Source organism: Puntigrus tetrazona, chromosome 11 (assembly GCF_018831695.1).
Source record: "Puntigrus tetrazona isolate hp1 chromosome 11, ASM1883169v1, whole genome shotgun sequence".
NCBI lineage: Eukaryota > Metazoa > Chordata > Actinopteri > Cypriniformes > Cyprinidae > Puntigrus > Puntigrus tetrazona.
The window spans coordinates 200,603-213,761 of record NC_056709.1 but is presented as its reverse complement, the minus strand read 5'-3'; the positions used below and the strand labels follow the sequence as shown (position 1 = coordinate 213,761).

Here is a 13,159-nt window from a genome sequence, read left to right as displayed (position 1 = left end):
CTTCAGCTGCAGCTCATCCAGAACACTGCTGATAGAAATCTGACTAGAACCAGATAATCTGAGCATATCACACCTGTCCTCAGGTCCTCACACTGGATTCCTGTGACATTTAGGGTTGATTTTAAAGTACTTTTCAAAAGGTATATTTTATGAAAAGCAGCTTTATATATTTTCATGTGGTGGAGGATGATGACAATGGCGCCCTTCTGTGTAGCAATTTGCCCTTCAGGCAAACTGATAGGGGTCAAATGACGGAGGAAGACAGGCCTTAATCTGCGTGAAACCAGTCTCTCAAAGCACTTCATCAGCACTGAGGTTAAAGCAATAGGCCTGACGTTATTAAGGCCCAGGGATGAGTCCAACAGATCATTTCAGACAGGTAGGAGCGCTGGCTTTGGTCGAGGAAAGGTTAAAGATCTTAGTAAAGATCCCTGATCCCTGCTTTAACCGTGTCTTTGGGGGAGCGCTCTCTGTCTCTCCCGGACAGCACGCCATTACTTATATGTAAGTGTAAACTCGTGAAATGCTTTTCTCCAAAGTTTACTTGTCTATAGTGCAAGAAGATATCTCAATACCCTTTTACATTTTGGGTCAAACTCTCTCTTTGATATTCATTTTAAAGCCACCGTAGCTGGCATTTCTGGGGCTTAGGGTTTTTTCATTGTTTCACCCAATACACAAAAGAAACACAACATTGATGAGATAGATGCTTTATTTATTCAACAAGAAAGAAGGAAAAGAAAAAGAAAAGAATGTACAATCAAGCTCTTGGCTTTCTGTTAATAATGACTTTGATCATCATAATTAGTTTACTCTGAGAATTCTTGTTTCTCTATAAAGTACATTTACGGATGGAGCCGTCACACACACCACCCACAGCACTCCCAGGTCGAAGCTCACATGCTTGTGGCTGCTGGGACAGACAACCATTGAGATCCAGTCCGTACAGACGGGTTGGCGAGAGACGCCAGTTCTGCAATAGAAAATGATGGTTTCATGGAGGCAGCATTTGGTTTATAAAAATAATGATAATAATAATGCTTGAGTAGTTCCTAAGTTTTTAAAGCTGGAATTTGTAATAGTTAATAAACAGAACTGAGTGCATGTTGTTGAGAAACATTGTGATCAGATCTCTCTGTTTATGTTTATGACGAATCAGAGATACCTATCCAAACCAGTCTAAGTAGTCTGAATAGAAACACTTATTATAGCTGCACCGTAGCGATTCAGGACAAGCCAAAATCATGGTTTGGAAAACGGAGTCATGGTGTACCTGCTTATAGTTAATTCTGGAAACAAAAACGCAGCCGCAGCTGTAATATCATGAGAGTTCAGCTCACCTTTGGTACAAATTCCCTTGATAGTTAACACCAAAGACGCTGCCATCAGTTGCTACTTCAATCATGGACAGAAGTCCAGGAATATTCACAAAGCCACTCCCAGAACAGGCATTATTAGACACATCCTGCACGAGACCAAAAGACAGACCTCAGGAAAGTGTTTGTTAATTCTTTCACTGTGTTTTGTCAGAGACTCAAACCCTGGCATGGTATCTACTTTATTGCTGTACTTTGAGAAGCCTGGTGTATCGAAGCAGTTCTTCAGCTCTCGTATTTAACTCATTACCCTATTGATGTAGATTTGGTCGTAGCTGTTGACGCCCCAGCAGCTGTACGGACCACAGCTGTAATACTTCAGCTTTCCACCGATCTGAGTCCAAGGAATACTGCTGGATGGCCATTTGTCGTTAGCATCCATATTTAAGCAGAATATGTCATCATTCATATTGACTCCTGCAATGATCTGATCGCCTCCAGCATCCACCTGTTTGAGAAGTCCTGACGACACAACCAACCGTTTGTGTTACAGATTTATAAACCATAAACCTTAAGATGAGATCTTCGGGACTGTAGCTAAATAGTCTTGTTGCAATTGTTAATCTTAAAAATGAAAACATGTCAAACTTTTTTTGCCCTCTGTAACTCTTCACCTGGAAACTGAATAAACCTGCCACTCTGAAGCTTGAAGATGTTGTTTGCTGCATCCACCCCGAGCTGACCAGCAGGACCAACACTGAAATGCTTCAGAGACATGTTGATCTTTGAGAAGACGTTATCTTCCAGGATGAACACCTCGTTATAAATGTTCACTCCGCTGACTAAACCAGACCCAGCGCCTATCTGTTTCAGGTTACCGCTCATCACGGTACAGTCTAAAGCTGTGAAAACAAGGTGCTAAATAATCAGTGACTGCAAATACAGAGTGTTTTCATTAAGAAAAAAGACTTGTTTACCCAGAGTAGGAAGTAACTGGCAGCTGAAGAGAAGCAGGACGCTCTGATAAACCTTCATTTCTCCAAATCACAGACCTGTTCGGAACCAGAATTCATTCATATACTTGCAATAAAGTAATCAAATAGAATTACGAATTACTCCCTAGATCTCATTTTTGTGAATGAAAAAATGGCAGAGTGACGATAATGAAGTGAAGACAACCTTCTCTTGTCAGATGAGGATTCGGTGTGGATGGTCCTTCATTCGGTGTGTGTTAGTGCTGTTCAGTGAAAGCTTATATAGCCAAAATACTGCTGAGAAATGTACAGATCTTATGGAATGAGGATCTGTCTGAATAGTAACTCTTATCTGTTCGGTTTTCATCAGAACTAAAAATAAATAATATTATTCTCCTACACATCCTCATTCCACAGGAAATGCACCTAAAAACTTAACATTACTCCCACCTTCATTTTTAAACATTTCTATGCACTGTTAAGATGTGAGACATTTCTATGGATTCACAATTTTTTTCTGGAAAAACAGGTTTCTATAGTTGATCCATACAACTGTTTACTGAAGACTTTTTCTACAATATTCTATCAATTTGTTTCTTAAACTATTTGTCGCTAATCCATTTTATGATTGTGACATTTCATTCTCCAATAACTGTTGAACTTTTTTTATAACTGTATAACTGTTCACTTTGTTAGTGAAATATTATTTTACGATTGTTATGTTCCATAAGATGAAATGCACCAGCATGAAAAGCAAAGATGCACTGGATCTGTGGACGAGAAGAATGTTCTTCTGACGATAAATAGACTGATGTTTGTTTGGTGATCAACGAGAGAAAAGATGATCAGTCAATCGCTTTCATTTATAGAAACCTTTCTCAAAGAGAATAGAGTGATAGTGATATATAATGATGAGATAAAGAACCAAAACCCCATCCATACAGAATAAAGAAAGAAAACCATTGGGAGAAACCAGACTCAGCTGGGGTCAGTTCTCCTCTGACGGACGTCCAGAACTTCACTTCCAGTTCAATGTTAAACGCAGCTCTGTCAGACTGTGTAAAGGACTTATTGAGTTTCAAATGTTATTTGAAAAGTTTTACCAGAAAAAACAAAATAATATTATCTTACACATCCCCATTCCATAAAGACTGGAATTCCCCAGTAGTGTAATGAGGAAACACATCTTACCATCATCAGTATTGAAGATTACACAAGTCTGCGTCTCAAAGGAGACTCTACACTGACCGTGGCGTCACGCCATCACTTCAATCAATCAATCAATCATTTTTATTTATATAGCGCTTTTAACAACACAGGTTGCATCAAAGCACTGTACAGTATAAAGTAGAAGAGTACACTGACAGGGATGTATAATGAAGAGAGTTGTGGGGCCTCGATGAACAGACACGAACCATAAAAGGGGGAATCGCCTAGAACCAGGTCGTAAAATCGCTCATCCTCCGCACCCGGACCATAAAGGCAATCAAGATGGTCAGCCGAGCGATGCAGAGCGCCACAACGTCTACCAAACATTCTCAAGGGACTGTCGCTGCAGTGAGCTCGGCCAATCCGAGAGTACCCACGTCAAGATTGGGATGATTGAAAACGCAACATCTGGTCGACAGCGCGATAACCCGTTCTGTGCACTGACCTGGGATCAGTTCTACCAAGCCACCAAGTCAAAAGGTGATAAGACTCCCGCGGTGAATCAACGTGGCCAGGACAGCCTCACACTTTCCAACCCCAGGAGGTTTGCTCTGTCCCAACATACATTCCTTAAAAGCACGCCTTTTCCTTTTCGCTACAATAAAGGAACTGCCAGGACACACATAAAACCACTAAACGAACAATCTAAATGCCTTCCTTTCAAACGAATAAAGGTTCATCTGTAAATAACTGCTTAATAAATGTTTCGGGATGTATGTAGGAACCGCTATATACTCTTTAAATAATCCTCTAACAGAGAGCGTTCCATAAGCGCTAGATAATGCATGTTTGATATCAAATTGAAGCTTACGATGTTTCCAATATCGTGATGAATGAATATATGTGTTTGTGCAATGCACAACAGTGTATTCCACTTATAAGCTTTTGATAGGGAACAGAAGTGCAGAATGTCAATTCTAACTGGGATAAAGTATGCACTAAACCGAGTCGAAAGCAGGTGTGGACACGCCCCTTTGACCTCGGGATTGGACAACTGCCCAGGGCACGCCCAAAATTTGCACCTCAAAACGCAGGAACAGAGCTCTCTGAGTGGAGTTGAGAACGAGAAGAATCGGAGTCGGAGTCGAGTCGAGAAGAACTCTTCGGAACCACCGGGAGGGAATTCGGTCGCTGCAGGAATCGCCAAGGAAACAGAGAAACTTCGAACTTGGAGAAGTCAGAAGACTCGAACCAGAACGACCCGATACCCTCGACTCCGTCCGCTCCACACATCACTCCACGGACACTCACTGCCCTTTCCATAACCAACTCCGGTTCATCCAAAGCGAACCACCAAGCTAGAGAGACTTCATTCAAACGGCCCGGGAAAGCCCGACCACGTCATCCCACGGACGAGCCTGCCCAATCAGCACGCCGATTTCCCCAGACACGCCGAGTGGTAAAACTACCTTTCCGTCTCTACTGAATTGGCGCAGACACATATAAGCGAGGCTAAACCTAACTTTGCTTTGTTGGTGCTCTTAGTGCGATCTCAGAACTAGCTAACAGACTTTGGACAGACAATTATTCATTTCCTTCCAACCCGTGAATGTGTGTATGAATGCATGTGTGTGTGTGTTTATGTTTAGTCTTCTCAGTGTAGTCTTGTAAAATAGTAGGTACTGTTTAATAAATTGTTTCATTATTACGAATTCTTGTTTGTGTGTTATGTAACTGGAAAGTCAAACTCATGCCCAGATCCGTTGTTACCTGCTCGAGGTAAAGCTAAGAATCCAATTGATTTATTTTGCTGATCACAGAGTAAATTCATATTGGTAACATACATTTAAATTGCCCTAAAACGCTGGACGTATTAGGTGATTTAAAGGTATACTTGAATTGCATACCAACGTGAATCTTTTCAGATTCAATTCCCCAAACTTGAATTGAGAGCTGATTCAAATGACAATTCATAATTATCATAATTAAAATTAGGTGTGAAAACCCTACATAGAATGGTGGAGAATCAAGGCGGGCAAGATTTGATTTTCAGTTCATAATTCATAAATTTGTGATTCGTGATTTCGTGGGTTTTCTATTTTATCCGGAAGAATAGATTAAGACACAGAGACAAATTGCTGTTATTTCGCACTCTATTTTGACATGCGAACACGTGAAAGTGCGTGTGATTTGTGAAGATTTTGAAAACTGCAGTAATCATAATATTTGTCCATAGAGACAGAGATCCGCGTTAGAGCGCGTTGAGGGAAAAAGCAAGCGTGTTCCTTGTTTATTTTCCATAAGGCCTTTGTTAATCTATGACAGTGCGAGTTCCACTGTCATATGAATCTATTTCTCCTGGCAGGAGCTTAGAAGTAGCTAACTAAGTAATCCTTTGCCATTTAGTCACTGGAAGAAGTGAAACCGAGCGTAACGCAGAGAGCGTCAGAACGCGGAAGTATATGGGAGAAGAAAATTCTTGATCAAGTGAATAAACTGTGCAGACCCGCCGCGGTCCGATGACGTCATTGTTTAATCGCAGTATATGTATGTAAAAGTGCCTCACTTTCGCAAGTGAAGTTGTCAGTGCTAGACGAAGCTGATCGAGTTTACTCATTGCGAAATGCGCCGCCATTTCGGTGGGCCGAACTCAGATAATAGCGAATTGCACGATCCATAGTAACGACGCGGAAGTCCTAGGACGCCGTTTCCGAAGTTAACCTCAAAGTGCGCAAGCGCAGTCCTCCGGCGCCATATTTGAAGTTTGTGAACAGAGGCTAGGATAACTGAATCTAATGTGTTGGCATTAAAACCTATGCAAACTGTTAGCATCAGGATAGCGCTTAGACCTCTGTCGTCCATTGAGTTGAATGCCGTGTGTGTTTATGGCGTGTTGAGTTCCATCGAACGCCGGAACCACAATAGTGGGCTTCCTCCTCCTTTCCCCTTCACGCTTATGCTTTTCCTCACCTTTCCCTTACCGAGAAGAATGTTGACAAATGTTTGAACTGCCATAACCGCTGGTATTAACAAGAAACGTTTTTTTCTTACCTTAGCATTTCAATGATACATTGCCATCAACAAGTATAACTGCTTTTATTAATTTGATGAGATCAGGAAATATTACCAATTTTCTAGCATTGTTAATGTGAAACCTTAATGTCATTTACTAAATGCATTAGGTTCATATTCATAAATTGCAACAATATTTGCTGATCCATTTGATTATAATTGCTTCAATACTTTGATGATAATTGCATTGAATTTCAATTATTAACTGCCGTTATTGATTGAAAATTTTAATTTCAGCTGGTGATTTGGTTAATTATAATTGCCTTTATAGTCGTGATAACACCTCACTTAAATATAATCCCTGGTTTGGAATTTTAATTTCAGATTTAGCAAATTAGGTGGCTCTACATAATTGCTATTTTGGGGATTTATTTAATTATAATTGCTTTATAATTTAATACCAATATCATAAATTTTCAATTATAATCGACTTGAACTTCCGTTTACTATTCCAAGCATAGTATCCCGGATTCTATTGCAGAAGATACTTAGTGATTAATTCAGGCTTGACTCCTCAGGAAGTTTTGATCATTAATTATCGCTACCAAATAGAAATTTCAAGTCATTTGCAGTTACGTTGGTGTGTACAGTTGAGTGCCTCTCTCTCAATCCTCTCTACAGGGTCTCTCCCTTACTTAGGGCTTAGCAGCTAGCACTCCCCTAGTGCTAGGTTGGTGCAGGGACGGTTGTCTCGGAGGTGTCACAGCGGGTGAGGACCCCGTTTGAACGTGACCTTGTGCCAGCTGGGGGCCAGCCAGGCCTCTCTGTCCTAGCATTGTGAGTGAACCCGCAGCAGGCATCAGCAATTGTGTAACGGAGGAGGAGTCAACACGAGCTGACCTGGACGGAGGCTCGGGTAAACCACCCTGTCAGCTGCTGAAGCGGGGAAACCGATCAGTAACCCAGGGCTCTGCCCCGCAGCCTTGTCAGTCCAAGCCAGCCGTTGACGCACCTCCACCGTGGGCCCGCACCTTTGTGTCAAAAGCCGACGCTGTTTGAGAGGCTCACTGCAATACTGTCGGACAGAAGTCTGATTGACCTTACAGGAGCACAGGGGCGCCCAGACGGGGAGCCACACCGCTGCACTCCGACGGGTTAATCGCCTCATCACCAAAGCCTAGGTCTAAACCCTTTGCTAAAAACCCATTTGGCGACACCCATAAGTAGGTTAGGGCCTATTCAACCTCAGGTGACTTAACTCATCACACCAACACAGTAAGACCAACCCTTAGGTATCAGGCTTAACAGCATCACACTTTGTCAACTTTGTTTACAGTGTAAGCAACTTTCTCTCTTTTCTCTCCCTTCTTGTTCCTTTCCTCTGATCTGACTGCTGCTACTGCTTAAGAGATCACACCTGTGGGAACCAGGAAAGCAAAGAATTTAATTTGAGACATTTCTGATCAGTATCGGATAAAACTTGACGACATTGTTTCAGATTGTTCATGCTCACAAACCTTCCCTTCTCAGCGTGTTATCCTACCCAGCCAAACCAAAGTCGATCGACGAGGAATCGTAAACACGACTCCCAGGAACAATCTACTTGGTGCACGGAGTCAATCTAACCAACTAAAAGCTAACACTGTCATTGCTATTGTTTTATCTCGCCCGGAGGAGATTCTAATGGCAATCGCAGTCTTGGGTACTTAGAAATCCCCATTTAGAAACTCCTAAAAGCATCCTCTAACTTAGGAAAAGAGACAGTGATAGAGCCTAACCCCTCCTTCCTTGACCAGGAAAGAGTGTGTTACCCAACCCCCTCTCTGTCTCTCTCTCTCCTCTCTATCCCTCTCTTACGTCTCTTACAGGTAGCTCCTCCCTTCTCCAAAACAAAAAAAAAAAAACGGAGAAGAAAAAGAAGGAAGGACCACCTGTTACAGGAGAACGAAACGCCCCAGCTATCCCTTCTTCTGTTCTGTGTTGTCTTCTGTTCTCTGTCGTCCTGTGTGTGGTTACTAATTGTCTCCCAGAAACGCCAGTTAGAAGCACACCCACCAGAGGATTACAGTCACAGAGAACCACACCCACCTGACACCTCACATTTAGCATCAACTGACACCAAACATCTACACCTCTGTTTTTCCTTGCTGTTGTCTGTTCTGCCTTGTTTGGTTGTTATTTTCTTCCAGGTCTGTGTCAGTCACGTTTCCAAATCCCCTCGCCGCACCAAAACATGTCTCACACAGCAGACAACGTTGGTTACTGGGAAGACCTGGAAACATGGCTAAGTGTTGCAACCAGCAGCCTCCTACCCAAGGCCATGGAAACACTAAAGCATCAGACCCAGGAACAGCTGGATAACAACCTAACGAGCCTAATGAAACAGGACCCAAGCCAAGGCTACAACAACAAAGAGCTAGCAAAGATCACCTGCTCCCTAAGTCACACCTCATCGCTACCCTCAAACTGAGTGACAGGCACGCCGCCGATCTCCAACAGGAGCTGACATGCGCACAGCGACGCATCAAACAGCTGGAACTGGAGGCTCAGGAACGACAGGAAAAGCTGGATGAGGAGAGAAAGGACCCAGAGGAGATCACCACGCTCAAAGCCTTGCTAGCAGCTCCCACACAAGAGGTGAAACAAACCAAAAGAGACTATGACAATGTTGCAACAACCTCCAGTATGCAGAACAGCTACTGGAGAAGGCAAAGACTGACCTTAGAGACAAGGCTGGCAGAATCAAAGCCCTCGAAACTCACTTGAACGAGTCAAGGAATGAGATCAGCCGCCTAGAACAACAGCTGGACTACGTCAAAGAGGAATCCGACGGTGTCAAGGAGGAACTCAGACACGCCTACGACCTGCGCGCTGAGCCACCGAGGACACGAGAGGCACCAAAGTCACCCCTGCCAAGTAGGACCGGGTCTCCCGTGCTTCTACAGGCACGTGAACAAAGGGGGAAAGAGGCGATGCTGAAACACTCACCAGCTCCCTCTGAAGAGACATACCTCGCGAGAAGGCCAAGAGAAACGGACCCAGCCAGCCAAAAAGCATCACACGGCCTGGACCTAAAAGACCTCGACAAGATCGCCAGGAACATCGTCAAGTTCACCCCAGGTGTGCCAAGTAGTCCAGACGTTCAAACCTATCTGCAGGACGTCGAATTCCATCTGGAAGTAAGACCTCACGTCACTGATAAAGATAGACTCTATTTACTGCGAGCAACATCAAGCCCTGATGTACGCAGCTTCCTGGACCGGCAACCAGCCCAGACAAAGGCTGATTACCACCTGCTCCGAGAGGCTCTCATCAATGAATTTGATGACCCAGAGTCAGAACAAGGACTAGTAGCCGCCCTGGAGATCAGACAAGGCCGTCATGAGTCTCCGCAAGCCTACTACAGCCGACTCAGGAGAGCATACTTCGGAACTCGCAACGAGCCCGAAATGGAACAGGACATGAACTTTAAGACTCTCTTCCTCAGGAACCTACATCCTGGGGTAAGCCACCATCTAGGCGTGCTTGCATGTCCGCGCACAATGACCATTCAGCAGCTGCGCGACTTGGCACACAAAGCCTACAGCAAACAGAAGATGGCTGCAGAGAAAGGCGCTAAAGCTCCGACGGTCCTCGACTTCAACACACAAAGTCACGGACTGCCTCTAGAGGGTGCCCAACATCAAGACAGCTTCAAGCCGTCAAGAAAAGAATGGAACGCGTCCCACAGAGAGCAAGACTTCCACGCAGGTACCAGACCCAAGCAGAGAAACGGCCGCTGGGATGGACCACGGGAACGACAGCGCTCGCCTGGACGCCACTGGGAAAAGTCATGGGACAGTTCAAGACCGCAGGAAGGTCAGTGGGAGAGATCGTGGAATCAGTCAACCTCCTTTAGAAACCAAAGGGGGAAGAGCTCCTGGGATGGCAACGGAACCTCCATGGGAAGAGCGCAAACACACCCTGGAGCAACCAGCCCAAGGAATCGACGAAAGAACTTTCAAACTGAATCCACACAAGAGCAAAAGACATCACCGTTTTTTTACTCACAAGAACTGATGAAGAGCATGATGAGAGAGTTTCTCCAGCAAATGAAGGAAGACTGGAAGTGGGAAAAGAAAGAGAAGCCGGATTCAGCCTGACTGGCAGCCGGACGAGACAGCAGCGACTACCCGACCCAACCAGACACAGAGAATAGCACTTCCTCCCCGCACACTCAAAGAACCATAATGACCATAACTTCAGATGGACGAGAAATCCTACCTGAAACCCCAGCAATCGAGTTAGCCCCTAACTCACCATACGATGCTTCAAACCACGGCATCATCCAACAAACACCTGCCGCTGAAACCACTCTGGTTCCTGAAAGTGCTGTCCTGGTCGTCTGCCACTCGTCCGAAGAACTGCAGATCAGCCCTGATATCCTCCCCATCTCATCCCAAACTCCAGTCCCTCAACTCCTGGGTGATCTCATTGAGAGGTATAGCAAGAAAGTGTTACCTCTCCATCATCATCGAACGCCACATCAGGTCAAGCCCTTCTGGACACAGGAGCTGACATCACACTAATGTCAGCAGAACTCCTCGAAAATCCAGGAAGGAGCAAAGACATTAAATGGCCCCTCAAACTTCAAAGATGTGAGCTGAACCTTCAAGCATACTCCCACACGGGTCTACAACTGACACAAGTGGCCCCAATCCACCTAACAGTGGGTCCGATGAACCTCATCCACCCAGTTTACATCTCACCCCTTAAGACTTACCCACTGCTAATCGGAAAGGACCTGCTTAATCGCTTTGAGCCACTAATGGACTTTAAGCACTTGAAGTTGTGGACACAAGTCCGTGAACCTCTGCTCCTTCCAGTCAGTAAACTCTCAGGAGTTGCAGTGCCAAGCCACAGACACCACTGCCCGCTTACAGACTGCCGAGGCAATGTCAAGGTCCCAAGCAATTTCACGCCCAAGCAGCAAGACCCAAGACAAAGACTTCAATGACCAAACAGATGCCTCGCTAAGGCAGGTGCATTACATGGAGAGTCTTGGACGTTCCATTCCCACCCACCCAACCCAGCTGGGGCAGCCATCACCCGCCGCCTACACACCACTGGCGTTGCGAACCCCACCTCCTCCCGTATCTCCATCTCGCCACAGTTTGCTGCTGACGATCTCAGTACCCTTCAAGCGCCGGATCCAGCACTGCAAACCATCAGTGCACACATTTCTGACCCAGCTACCGCACCGTTTCTGACTTCGACCTAGCCACCTCCTCTGACCTCCGCCACCTGCACTCCATCAAGCACATGCTGCATCTCAAAGACGGCGTTCTCACGTATGTCCCTGAGCCACTCGCTACGCCACGGCTCGTAGTGCCTCAGAGCCAAAGGGGATAATGTTGACACGCCCACGATGCACCATGCGCTGGACACCATGGCGCCAAGGCCACCTATGAGACACTCAAACAGGTGGTATACTGGCCTGGCATGCAGCAAGACGTGGCGGAATACGTGAAAGGATGCCTGGTCTGTTGCCAGTTTCAACCGGCGAATGCAAATCACCGCGCACCACTGCAAAGGAAAGGAATGACCTTCCCATGGTCAGACCTCCAAATAGACTGGGTAGGACCCTGCCACGGTCATTAACGAGGTAACAAGTACTTCCTCAATGTGGTCTCTGCAGTTCACAAAGTGGATAGAGTGCCTCCCAGCTTCGAATGACACGGCAGAAACAACAGCCTACCTCTTGATGAACCATATTCTCAAAAGATTTGGAATGCCCTTGAGTGTCAATTCAGACAGAGGAACTCACTTCACCGCTGAGGTCATGCAAGAAATGTGGAAACTCCTGGGTGTGCAAGCCAAGCTGCACATAAGCCACCACCCAATCTCTTCTGGACAGGTGGAACGTGCCAACAAGACAGTGGTCAGCATGCTGAAGAAAGTACGTGTCCGCCAATCAGAAGGATTGGGATGTCAAACTTCCCTGGTACTAATGGCCATCAGGTCCACTCCTCACCGGTCCACCGGAGTACCTCCATTCAAATGATGACGGGAGACGCATGACACTACCCTTACACCTGCTGTACCAACCGGTGACATGAACCTTGTCACTGCCTACACCACGCATCAGTACCTAGAACAGTTGCATCAGCACCTGAGAACGACTTTCGCCTTTGCACAGCAACAACTCCAAAGCAGCGGAAGGTCGTAAGGCTTACTATGACAGGAAGGCCTCATATCAGGAACTTGAGGTCGGAGACAAAGTGTGGTACTACAGTTTCGCCCAGCCACGGCCAAACACCCTCATCGATTGTCAAAGAAGTTCCTACCTCACTGGACGGGACCCCACGTAAATCGTGAGACAAACTGTCACCTGTTGCCTACCGAATCAAGATTCGACAGGGGCGCAGCGAGCCAGCCCTGCGATGGGTACACCGAACCAGATAAAGAGGCACCAGGGCTCCAAGAGACAAGGAAAGGGGGAGACCAAACCCACTGACACAGACCGACTATCGCACCTCACTGATGTAATTCCTCACCCACTAGGGAAACACATAGCCAGGTTTTCAAGCACAACACCTACACGCTCCTTCACCGCACTGCTAGAACCAACACTCTAGTAACAAGGAGTTTCTCCACACATGTGACCATTGTTTGTTGTCCTAACCTCACTCAATGTCCTTGTGTCCTTCTGTGTTGTCTTTTTCCTTC

General features: G+C 45.6%; 2 pseudogenes; one reads left to right on the top strand and one right to left on the bottom strand.

The window, feature by feature from the left end:
• Positions 1-746: 746 nt before the first annotated feature.
• On the bottom strand, positions 747-2,643 carry LOC122353954 (annotated as a pseudogene).
• Positions 2,644-8,684: 6,041 nt separating this feature from the next.
• On the top strand, positions 8,685-10,923 carry LOC122354320 (annotated as a pseudogene).
• Positions 10,924-13,159: the final 2,236 nt, after the last annotated feature.